Source organism: Arachis ipaensis, chromosome B10 (assembly GCF_000816755.2).
Source record: "Arachis ipaensis cultivar K30076 chromosome B10, Araip1.1, whole genome shotgun sequence".
NCBI lineage: Eukaryota > Viridiplantae > Streptophyta > Magnoliopsida > Fabales > Fabaceae > Arachis > Arachis ipaensis.
The window spans coordinates 52,988,122-53,001,769 of record NC_029794.2 but is presented as its reverse complement, the minus strand read 5'-3'; the positions used below and the strand labels follow the sequence as shown (position 1 = coordinate 53,001,769).

Below are 13,648 nucleotides of genomic sequence, written 5' to 3'. Positions count from 1 at the left end.
ATAACTAGGATAGGACCTCAATTTCTTATACCTTGCTAAGAGAATTTATTATTATTAATTTATTTTTCTTGTCATTTAAATTACCTGCTCCTTATTTCGAAAACCCAAAAATTTTACCTTTTTCATAACCAATAATAATTCATACTGCCCTGCAACTCCTTGAGAGACGACCCGAGATTTGAATACTTCGGTTAATTAATTTTATTGGGTTTGCTTTAGTGACAAACAAAACTTTTGTACAAAAGGATTCTTGTTAGTTTAGAAACTATACTTACAATGCGATTATATTTGTAAATTTCTTTACTAGCAGAAATCCGTTCGTTCAGTGGTCATTCATAAATTTTGCATAAGCATCTGCATTCTGCATTCTGCATTTTTGCATTAAAAAAAAATACACACGCACGCGACGCGTCCGCGTCACAAGTACATTAGGAAGAAAAGAAAAGTGAACAGAAAGTCACGCGAAAGCGTGGCTGGAGGCTTGCCTTAGGCACAAACATGCCCACGCGTCCGCGTCACCCACGCGAATGCGTGCCTCTAAAAATTGACGTAAAAGAGGTGTATGGCAGCAAGTTATGTTGGAGTGGGGCTGGAATGATACTGGAAGCACCAGCCCTACCACGCGAACGCGTGCCCCACGCGGCCGCGTCGTTTTACAAAATCAGGCCATTCACGCGATCGCGTCACCCACGCGAACGCGTCACCCCAAATTTTGGCAATAAGCAAACTAAACAGAGAGATGTGCGAATGCGAGGCTGCTCTCGCGCCACTAGCACAAATCAAGTCACGCGAATGCGTGCCTCACGCGTCCGCGTCACTTGAAATTATCGCCAATCACGTGAACGCGTGATCCACGCGTCTGTGTCACCTGCGCCGCACAACTTATCCAGATCAGCGCCAATTATCTTATCTTTTCTTTTCTAATCCTAATTTCTTCTATCTTTTCTTCTTTCTTCTTTCTTTCTTACTTACTTCTTCTTCATCTCTTTAACTTCTCATCCCTCTTTACTTCAATTCTATTTTATTTAATTTATTTGCATACTTTCATTCATTGTATTTTAATTTTGTACATATTTTTATTTTCTTTTCTAACTTTATCATTTTACCATTGGTGTTAAATGTTCTTATTCAAACTATTGCATCTTTTCTTGAATTATTCTTGTGCTTCATGACTTGTTTTATTCTGATTGGGTAATATTATTTAAATCAATGCTAATCTTTTATGATACTTGTACTCCTATTGCATTGATATGAACTTATACTATCTTGCATTACCTACACTCTCTTCCCCTTTGTTGCAATTTTGCACTATTGATATGCCGTTTGCTTCTACTGTCTTCTCTCTTGCATGTTGTAGCTACCATGTAATTGAGACTCTCATCATTTGGTATTAACCTAACCATATTTTAAATTGTTTCCTATCTTTATTTCTGGGTTACTTTTCTTCTTTTCCTCTTCTTTCAGGATGGCCACCGGAAAAAGAAAGGAAAAGAACTTTTATATGCGGCAACAGACAAGTTCATCTGCACAATCTTTGGAGAAAAGCATCAGTTGTAGCAGCCCGTCCACTTGCACATCTTAGCATGCACCGAGGACGGTGCAATCTTTAAGTGTGGGGAGGTCGATACCGACTTCCGTGGGTTAGTTACCTTCTTTTCAACACCATTGTTTAACTTTCTTTATTAGTTCATTGTTGCATCTGCATATTTGATTGCATGTTTTCTTGATTTTGTGCATATATTTACCACTTCTTGGTTAAAGTAATGAGTTTTTTTTTAAGACCTTATTTTATAAAATTTTACTAATTTAAATTAAAACTTTTCTGTTGAAACTTGTTTGAAGTTGTATTTGGAACATAGTTTAAAAAGCTAAGAAAACACAACCTGTGAGATTTGAGCCTAATTACATGGTTACATTATTTAACCATAAATTTTTATTCTTGTGTGTTTTCTTCCCTAGGATTGCAATCTTTGCTTTGTTCCATTCTATATGTCTACTTTTTAGTGTATTTACATGCTTGCATATGATTGAGGCCATTACTTGTTTTAGCTCACTTCTCCCAAATAAGCCTACCCTTTTATGTCACCCTTATTAGCCACTTTGAGCCTTTTAATCCCATTTATTCTATATTTTACCACATCACTAGCCTTAAGCGAAAAAACAATTAAATATCCCAATTGAATCTTTGGTTAGCTTAAGATAGAAATTGTGTGTTAATTAAGTATGGGAAAATTGTGGGAACAAGGGTTAATAAGGGAATGTGTCATGATAAAATAATGGGAATTTGGGTACCTACTCATGTGAAACTAGAAAAATTAAAAATCCATGTGCATTGATAAGCTATGTTTATTTTCATGATAAAAAAATCCAAAAATATTCAATAAATAAATAAATAAGGGGACAAAATTACCCCAATTCTAAGTTAAGCTGAGTTCAAAGATCAATGCATAGGTGATAAAAATTAAAAGAAAGTTGATGCATGAGTATGTAATGCAAAAATGGGAATTTTTGGGTAGCTAGGCATGATTTTAGAGTTATATAGAGTATGTGTATGTTAAGTGAGAGCTTAGACTAGTCAAAGATTCATATTATAGCTCACTTGGCCATACATATATCCTCACCTTTACCTTAGCCCCATTACAAACCTGAAAAGACCTCATGATGTTTGCATTGGTATACTAAATATTTATTGATTGGTTAGATGAAGAACAAAGTTTAGAAAGCATGATTAGAGAAGAGTAGAGTGAATTACCCTATACACTTGAGAGACTAGAGTGATATACACTACCAGTGATGGTTCAATGCTTGATTCTATATTCCCTGCTTTCATGAGCTATCTTCTTATAAGTTTACTTGTCTTTTATTGTATAATTTGAATTAGTGAAATCTGATTTATGTTTGTCTTGAAGAGCTTATTTACTTTTAACCAAGTAGATAGAAACATCTTAGCATGTAGTTGCATTCATATAGATAGGTTGTATTTCATACATTCTACCATTCCCTATTTTATGGTTTATCTTGTGCTCAATTGAGTGGATTTTATCAATCTTTCATACACTTGTTCATACAAAATGCATGGTTTTACATTTTCCTTCCTGATTTTGTGCTATGATTGAAAACATGCTTCGTGCTCTTAAATTTTACTATATTTAATCCTCTCTTATTACCATTTGATGTCGTGATATGTGCGTTAACTGATTTCAGAGATTACATGGCAGGAATGGCTTAGAGGATTGAAAGGAAGCATGCAAAAGTGGAAGGATTACAAGAAGTTGGAGAAATTGCTAAGCTGTCCAGCCTGACCTCTTCGCACTCAAACGGTCATAACTTGAGCTACAGAGGTCCAAATGATGCGGTTCCAGTTGCGTTGGAAAGCTAACGTCCGGGGCTTAGAAATGATGTATAATTTGCCATAGTTTCCATACAGCTAGCGATGCGAACGCGTGCTTCACGCAGACGCATCGCAGTGACGAAAATCAGCGTGTTTGAATTCGCAACCAACGAATTTTGGGCTGTTTCTGGCCCAGTTCTTGGCCCAGAAAAAACAAATTAGAGGCTATAAAGTGAGGTAATGCATCCATTCATCAAGAACAATTCATACGACGGCTCATAATTTATAATTTTTAGGTTTTAAATGTAGTTTTAGAGAGAGAGGCTCTCTCCTCTCTCTTAGGATTAGGATTTAGGATTTCTATTATGTTTAGGCTACTTCTCTTAAATTACAGGTTCAATGTTCCTTTAATTTATTTTCTATTTTTATTTATTCTATTACTTTAATTGTTATTTATCTTTTCAATTTGGCTTATAAACCATTCATGTTAGGATTTTCTTAATTAATATAATTTGAGGTATTTCAGATTTAAGATTTCTTTCTTTTATTTATGTTACTGCTGCTTCCCATCTGAAGGCATTTTTATTTGAGTAGATTTTCTCCCTTTTTGCTTTGGTTAAGTAATTGGTAACACTTGAGTTATCAGACTCAGCAGTTGATTAAAAATTGGGAATTGCTAATTGATTTGGATCACTCTAAAGCTAGTCTTTCCACAAGAGTTGACTAGGACTTGAGGATCAATTTAATTGGTCCACTTGACTTTCCTTTATTTAGTAAGGGTTAACTAAGTGGGAGCAATAAACAATTCTCATCACACCTGATAAAGGATAACTAGGATAGGATTTCCAATTCTTATACCTTGCCAAGAGATTTTTATAATTATTAATTTATTTTTCTTGTCATTTAAATTACTTAGCTTGTCCTTTATTTCAAAAACCCAAAAATACACTTTTACTCATAACCAATAATAAATCATACCTCCCTGCAATTCCTTGAGAAGACGACCCGAGGTTTCAATATTTCGGTTATCAATTTTATTGGGTTTGTTTAAGTGACAACCAAAACTTTTGTACGAAAGGAATTCTTGTCGGTCTAGAAGCTATACTTACAACAGGAATTTATTTGTGAAAATTCTAGATCGCGCGAGAGTTTTGTTTGTCACCCACCTGCTTGTCCAACTGGATATCCCATAATTAGGGAGTCCATGCATGATCATTGTGTCAGTCTGAGCTTTGTTTGCATCGGTCAAACGACGATGATTTGGAATTAGGTAGACAAGGCATTGTGTTATTAACTCATGATTATGCTCCTCGACTAGTTTCCTAACCCTCCAAACTGAAGAAATTTCATCAAGGTAAATGGACAGCTTCGCCTCACAACCAGTTCAAGTCTCTGCCTTGTGCTCCCTCTTCCTATTCGGATTGTTGTAGTATTTCTCCTCTGTGTCCCGCCTTGTTGCAAAAGAATCGTCGCCTTCTATATTTCCCATCTTTGGCACGAGCAGCATCTCTCTTACGGACTCCAAACCCAACACTTTTAATGTAACTAACATAGCACCCATATGCTGCATCAGATGTCATCCATGAGTGGTTTCTTATGTCCTCTGTTGTTAGAACACCACAATATCTACTGCTTCCACGACATGCACATATGCAACTCACATTCTCCTGTGTCTCTTTCATGTTTTGGCCTCCCTCATCACTTTCAAAGTATGTTGCTTCTCCTTCGATATCCATATCCTAATGCAAGCCAAACTTCAGTTTGAATTTATATCGTTAATGTAAAATCAAATTATAACCAAAAATATAATTAACTTATTGCTGTGATAAAATTAGCATTCAAAAATTATTGTCAAATTCTACACTACAATGACACACACTAGGATCCAATAAATATATTTTTTATAGTAATTCAATTTTCAAACATGAAAATAGAAATTTTTAAACAACCACATAGGGAGGGAGTCTTAAAACTAAACTAAAACTCTTGTTTTCTCTTGTATCATCAACATAAAATTTAAGTTTCATCTATTACTCATTAAGACAACTACCTCAAAAATTTCATCGTCTAAGAAATATTACTTTCACAAATAATTCTTTAAATATGATTATTTTGGATATATTTTTTAACAAAATTATTATTGATTATTTACAAGACTCGCTTTTAGAAAATTATTAACAAAGGCACACACATAACCGGGTAGGGATTAAATAATGAAATTTATTAAAAAATAGGCTATCATAAATTTCGAAAATAATTATTTTGTTTAATGCATAATTAAAACAATGCATCTAGTATTTTTTATTGCCAATGTATATCCCATATCTATTCTTACTTTGAGCTTGAAATAAATTAGTTATGGGCAAAAACTTACCAGGAGCTGCTGAAACGATATCACTCTTCGATCTCTAGATACCTACAATTGCTCACAATTCTTTAGGAAACTTGAACTCTTTTCACTATATCAACCTTGTATATAATAACCACAACGTGCTTTGTCTTCGTCATCTTCGGACAACTACTTCGAGTTGCCCCACCGGCAAGGTGGTATGAATGGTTCACTCCCTATGTAGACACAAGAAGCTGTTTTCTCTAGCTTACATTGGAAGATTGAGTCTTATTAATGGGTAATAAGGTTTTACATTTTATTTTACTTTTATTTAAAATAAAAAATATCAAAATACAAACTCGGTTTACTCAGTTCGAAATGAACCATTGAATTCATCTAGCTGGTTTATTAGAACTAAGTTAATTATCATGTTATTCTAAGTACATTCATTATTTTCAATGGGTCCTACAATATTGATGTCATCCTAACACACGGCAGTATTAGATAAGTTTAAAGTACTGTCTTTGCCTGAAGACAAAACATTCATTATTTTCAATCTTAACTCTTCTTACATCGAGTTAAGTCTCATTTTGGTTCTTGAGATTGATAATTGGCGAATTGTACTAATTTAGTACTCAAAATCCCAATTGCTTTAACTTAATCTCTTCAGATTAAAAAAAGTACACCATATTAGTCCCAAACACATTTTTCATCATCAGAACTCAATGCCATCAGTGAGTGGCTTAGTCTTTGCCACATTGGACATGAGAAAAATGATGTCGCATGTGTTTTGGCACAAAAGAAAGATTGAAACGATATCATTTGAGGGTTTTAGAATAATAAAACATTACATCTGCAACCTTTTGATCACTCTTCGTCTTCTCTTTCTCCATTAAACTTTAATATAAAATTTTTTCTCTCTTCTATGGGTGAAAGTAAGTAGAACTTGCTAGAGGAGAAAGAGTTTATGGTTAAATATCGATTATCACAAAGTATGTATAGACGTGCGTGGAGGTTGAACACAGCTACAATGGTTCATAACTCTGGTCACTGAGGTTTGTGATGAACGGATAATTTATACTCTTTTTGGCATTGTTTTTAGGTAGTTTTTAGTATATTTTAGTTACTTTTTATTATATTTTTATTAGTTTTTATGCAAAAATCACATTTCTGGACTTTACTATGAGTTTGTGTATTTTTCTGTAATTTCAGGTATTTTCTGGTTAAAATTGAGGGACCTGAGCAAAAATTTGATTCCGAGGCTGAGAAAGGACTACAGATGCTGTTAGATTTTGACCCTCTTACACTCGAAGTGAATTTTCTGAAGCTACAAAAGCTCAATTGGCGCGCTCTCAATTGCATTGGAAAGTAGACATCTTGGGCTTTCCAGCAATATATAATAGTCCATACTTTGCCTGAGATTTGATTGCCCAAACTGGCGTTAAACGCCAGCCAGAGACCCTTTTCTGGCGTAAAACGCCAGAACTGGCACACTTCTTGGCGTTAAACGCCCATTTTGGCACCAAGGGTGGTGTTTAACTCCAATTTGAGGCATATGCACGTGGAAGCTTGAAAGCTCAGCCCAAACACTCACCAAGTGAGCCCCAGAAGTGGAATTCTTCACTATCTACACCTAGTTACTCATTTTCTGTAAACCTAAGTTACTAGTTTAGTATAAAAACTACTTTTAGAGATTCATGTAGCAACTCATGACATTTTACATCTCATATTGTATCTTCTACAGCATGAGTCTCTAAACCCCATAGGTGGGGGTGAGGAGCTCTGCTGTGATTCAATGGATTAATGCAATTACTATTATTTTCTATTCAATTACGCTTGCTTCTATTCTAAGATACTCACTCGTACTTCAATATAAAGAATATGATTATCCGTGACACTCATCATTATTCTCAACTTTATGAAGGTGTGCCTGACAACCACTCCCGTTCTATCTGAGCTCAACGTAGTCATTGGGCGATAGCTTGAGTGTGTGTCTCTTGGGTCTCTGATCTACGGATTCAACTTGCCTCTCCTGACAACAGAGCATTTGAATCCATGAGATTAGAACCTTCGTGGTAGAGGCTAGAACCAATTGGCAGCATTCCTGAGATCCGGAAAGTCTAAACCTTGTCTGTGGTATTCCGAGTAGGATCTGGAACGGGATGACTGTGACGAGCATCAAACTCACGAATGTTGGGCGCAATGACAGTGTGCAAAAGGATAGGGAGATCTTATTCCGACACAAGTGAGAACCGACAAATGATTAACCGTGCGGTAGTTGTACCTGGTATTTTTCATCCGAGACGAGAGATCCGACAATTGATTAGCCGTACAGAAACCGTGCCTGGTATTTTTCATCCGAGAGGATGGATGGTAGCCATTGACAACGGTGATCCACCAACATACAGCTTGCCATTGAAGGAAGCCATGCGTGTTTGGAGAAGAAGATAGTAGGAAAGTAGAAATTCAAACGACAGAGCATTTCCGGAACCTCAACCTGTTCCTCATTACTGAATCACAAGTAACCCTCAATTGATGTTATTTACTTTTCATAAACAAAAAATCATTTTGATCACTAATCTCTTGACCAAGATTTACAAGATAACCATAGCTTGCTTCAAGCCGACAATCTCCGTGGGATCGACCAGGTATTACTTGGATGACCCAGTGCACTTGCTGGTTAGTTGTACGGAGTTGCAAAGGTGTGATTGCAATTCCGTGCACCAAGTTTTTGGCGCCGTTGTCGGGGATTGTTCGAGTTTGGACAACTGACGGTCCATCTTGTTGCTTAGATTAGGAAAAATTTATCTTTTTGGTTTAAAGTCACTAAATTTGAGTCTTTTATTTTCTTTTCAAAAATCTTATTTTTCTTTATTAATCTTTAATTTTCCTTTGAGTCTTCTATTTGAGTTTAGTTTCATGTTTTAAGTTTGGTGTCAATTGCATGTTTTTATTTTCCTTCAAATTTTTTGAATTGTATGTTCTTTTTATTCTTCATATTTTCGAGTTTTATGTTCCTTGTTCTTTCTTGATCTTCAAGTTGTTCTTGTTTATTTTTCTTGTTTTTCTTGCTTTGTGTCTTTCCTTGTTTTTCTTGTGCATTTTCGAATTATTAGTGTCCAAAGTATAAAAATTTTCAAGTTTGGTATCCTTTGTGTTTTTATTTTCCTAAAGATTTCCAAAATTTGTTCTTGGTGTTCATCTTGATCTTCAAAGTGTTCTTGGTGTTCATCTTGACATTCAAAGTTTTCTTGTTTGTTTTCTTTGTTTTGATCTAAAAATTCTAAGTTTTGTGTCATTTTATTATTTTTCTCTTTCCTCATTAAATTCAAAAAAAAAATATCTCTTTTCTCTTTATTTTAATTGAATTTTCGAAATTTACATTAAAAAAAATTCAGATTTTTATTTTAAAATTTTAATCTTATCTTATCTTAGTTTTAAATTTCAAAATTCAAATATTTTTCAAAAATCATATCTTTTTCAAAATCTTATCTTATCTTAGTTTTAAATTTCAAAATTCAAATATTTTTCAAAAATCATATCTTTTTCAAAATCTTATCTTATCTTATTTCAAATTTAATTTTTAATTTCAATTAAATTCCAAAATTCAAAATTTAAATTTCAAAATTTAAATTTAAAATTTTAAAAATTAAACCTTTTCAAAATTTAAATCTTTTTCAAATCTTTATCTTATATTGTTGATTTTTTCAAAATTCAAAATTCAAAATTTAAAATTCAAATTTTAAATTTCAAATTTCAAATTTCAAAATTTAAATTTCAAAATTTTTTAATTTAAAAACTTATCTTCTCTTAAAATTCCTTATCTTCTCTTACCGAACTTATCTTATCTTTTCTAATCTCAACTTTTAAAATCATATCTTTTTCAAATATTTTCTTTTATTTATTTTCTTACAAGTATTTTTTATTTTAAGATATATATTTTTCAAAACTTCTTAACCACTTTCTCTCTCTTCATTTTTCGAAAATCCTCACCCACAAATTTTCAAATCTTTTTATTTAATTAATTAATTTAGTTTTCTAATTCCTTTTATTTCTTTTTCTTTTCTTAATTTTTGAAACTTGCATCAATTTTTTTATTTACTTTATTTTTTAAAAAAAAAATTATTTACAATTCACATCACTTTCCTTTCTCCATCATGGACCTAAGTGGAAATAAACAGTCCAAAAGGACTCTGGGGTCATATGCTAACTCCACTACTACTTCATATGGAAGTAGTATCTATATACCCCCCATCAGAGCAAGCAATTTTGAGCTAAACCCTGAGCTCATTATCATGGTGCAGCAAAATTGCCAGTATTCTGGTCTTCCACAAGAGGAACCTACTGAGTTTTTTGCACAATTTTTACAAATTACTGACACAGTACGTGATAAGGAAGTAGATCAGGATGTCTATAGATTATTACTGTTTCCATTTGCTGTAAAAGATCAAGCTGAGAGGTGGTTGAATAACCAAACCACAGCAAGCATAAGAACATGGAAACAGTTATCAGACAAATTCCTGAATCAATATTTCCCTCCAAAAAGGATGACAGAGCTAAGGATGGACATCCAAGGCTTTAAACAAGAGGATAATGAATCTCTTTATAATGCCTGGGAGAGGTACAGAGAGATGCTAAGGAAATGCCCCTCTGAAATATTTTCAGAATGGGTGCAGTTAGACATCTTTTACTATGGGCTTACAAAAAAGGCCCAGATGTCTCTAGACCACTCAACTAGTGGATATATACATATGAGAAAGACAATTGAAGAGGCTCAAGAGCTCATTGATACAGTTGCCAAAAATCAGTACCTGTACTCAAGTGGTGAGACCTCCATGAAAGAAGAGGCTGAGGCAGCATCCACTGAACTTAGCCCTCCAGAACAAATTATTGAACTCAATTAGTAACTATTTTCTATAACAAAATAGTTAGCAGAATTTAAAGAGATGTTACAAGAAACCAAAGATGCTAACCAGAATATGGAAAAACAATTGAATCAGACAAGACAACAGTTATCTAAACAGATAATAGAAGAATGCCAAGCTGTTCATTTAAGGAGTGGAAAAACATTGAATGTCTCAACTCAAAGCAGCAGGAAGCCAAGAAAGGAACATCTGACAGAGGATGACCAAACCACTGCCCAAAATCCCTCTAAGGACAATAAGAGCCCAGAGAGGAATAATTTTGGCGTTCAAACGCCAGAAAAGGGTCAAAAGTTGGCGTTAAACGCCCAATGGATGGCCAATTCTGACGTTCAAACACCAGAAAAGGGTGGCAATCTGGCGTTAAATGCCCAAAAAGCACCAAATTCTGGCGTTCAAATGCCAATGAGGGATCAGACACATGCAAGTGCCGATAACAACCCCTTTAAGCAAGCTTTTCCAACCACTTCTGTAGGAAATAAACCTGCAGCAACTAAGGTTGAAGAATATAAAGCCAAGATACCTTATCCTCAGAAACTCCGCTAAGCGAAACAGGATAAACAATTTGCCTGCTTTACAGACTATCTCAGGACTCTTGAAATAAAGATTCGGTTTGCAGAGGCACTTGAGCAAATACCCTCTTATGCTAAGTTCATGAAAGAGATCTTAAGTCATAAGAAGGATTGGATAGAAACTAAAAAAGTTTTTCTCACTGAAGAATGCAGTGCAGTCATTTTAAAAAGCTTACCAGAGAAGCTTAAAGATCCCAAAAGCTTTATGATACCATGCACATTAGAGGGTGCTTGTACTAAGACAGCTTTATGTGATCTTGGGGCAAGTATCAACCTGATACCTGCATCCACTATCAGAAAGCTTGGTTTGGCTGATGAAGTTAAACCAACCCGGATATGCTTCCAACTTGCTGATGGCTCCATTAAAATTCCATCAAGCGTAATTGAGGATATGATTGTCAAGGATGGGCCATTTGCCTTTCCAACTGACTTTGTGGTGCTAGAAATGGAGGAGCACAAGAGTGCAACTCTCATTCTAGGAAGACCTTTCCTAGCAACTGGACGAACCCTCATTGATGTCCAAAAAGGGGAGGTGACCTTGAGAGTCAATGAGGATGAGTTTAAGTTGAATGCTGTCAAAGCTATACAGCATCCAGACAATTTCAAAAGACTGCATGAGCGTTGATATTATTGACTCTTTGGTGGAAGAAGTCAATATGATTGAGAGTCTCAAATCAGAGCTAGAGGACATTTTTAGAGATGTTCAGCCTGATCTGGAGGAACCAGAGAAAACAAAAGAACCTCTGAAGACTCCTCAGGAAGAGGAGAAGCCTTCTAAACCTGAGCTCAAACTACTACCACCATCCCTAAAATATGCATTTCTGGGAGAAGATGACACTTTTCCGGTAATCATAAGCTCTGCTTTAGAGCCATAGGAAGAGAAAGCATTAATTCAGGTGCTAAGGACACACAAGACAGCTCTTGGTGGTCCATAAGTGATCTTAAGGGCATTAGCCCAGCCAGATGCATGCACAAGATCCTATTGGAGGATGATGCTAAGCCAGTGATTCAACCACAGAGGCAGCTGAATCCAGCCATGAAGGAGGTGGTACAAAAAGAGGTGACTAAGTTACTAGAGGCTGGGATTATTTATCCTATTTCTGATAGCCCTTGGGTGAGCCCTGTCCAAGCTGTCCCTAAGAAGGGAGGCATGACAGTGGTTCATAATGAAAAGAATGAACTAGTTCCTACAAGAACAGTTACAGGATGGCGTATGTGTATTAACTACAGAAGGCTCAATACAGCCACCAGGAAGGATCATTTTCCTTTACCATTCATAGAACAAATGCTAGAGAGACTAGCAGGTCATAAATACTACTACTTTTTGGATGGCTATTCAGGTTACAACCAAATTGCAGCAGATCCTCAGGACCAAGAGAAAACAGCACTCACATGTCCATCTGGAGTATTTGCCTACAGAAGGATGCCATTTGGTCTGTGCAATGCACCTGCAACCTTCCAGAGGTGCATGCTCTATATCTTCTCTGATATGGTAGAGAAATTTCTAGAAGTCTTCATGGATGACTTCTCATTATTTGGAGACTCATTCAGCTCTTGTCTTGACCATCTAGCACTTGTTCTGAAAAGGTGCCAAGAGACTAACCTGGTTTTAAACTGGGAGAAATGTCACTTTATGGTGACTGAAGGAATTGTCCTTGGACACAAAATTTTGAACAAGGTAATAAAGGTGGATAAAGCTAAGGTAGAGGTAATTGAAAAATTACCACCACCTGCCAATGTTAAGGCAATCAGAAGCTTTCTGGGGCATGCAGGATTCTATAGGAGGTTTATAAAGGATTTTTCAAAAATTGCAAAACCTCTGAGTAATCTGCTAGCTGATGATACACCATTTGTTTTTGACACAGAGTGTCTGCAGGCGTTTGAGACTCTGAAAGCTAAGCTGGTCACAGCACCAGTCATTTCTACACTAGACTGGACATTGCCATTTGAACTAATGTGTGATGCCAGTGACCATGCCATTGGTGCAGTATTGGGACAGAGGCATGACAAGCTTCTGCATGTCATTTATTATGCTAGCCATGTTTTAAATGACGCGCAGAAGAATTACACAACCACAGAAAAGGAGTTGCTTGCAGTGGTTTATGCCATTGACAAGTTCAGATCTTATTTAGTAGGATCAAAAGTGATTGTGTAAACTGAACATGCTGCTCTAAAATATCTCCTCACAAAGCAGAATTCAAAACCCAGACTCATAAGATGGATGTTACTTCTGCAAGAGTTTGATATAGAAATAAGAGACCGAAAAGGGACAGAGAACCAAGTAGCCGATCACCTGTCCTGGATAGAACCAGTAGCAGGAGCGTCCCTCCCTCCTACTGAGATCTCTAAAACTTTTCCAGATGAGCAACTCTTTGCCATTCAGGAAGCACCTTGGTTTGCAGACATTGCAAACTATAAAGCTGTGAGATTCATACCCAAAGAGTACAGTAAGTAGCAAAAAAAAAATTGGTTTCTGATGCAAAGTACTACTTGT

The 13,648-nt window shown here is 35.6% G+C and overlaps 1 long non-coding RNA gene across 1 annotated transcript; it reads right to left on the bottom strand.

Moving 5' to 3' along the window:
• LOC110267741 lies at positions 4,540-12,074 on the bottom strand. The gene is made up of 4 exons (XR_002355637.1): positions 12,064-12,074; positions 7,222-7,228; positions 5,706-5,756; positions 4,540-5,070 (listed from the first exon to the last, which is right to left on the bottom strand). It is a non-coding gene; the product is annotated as an uncharacterized LOC110267741 (long non-coding RNA).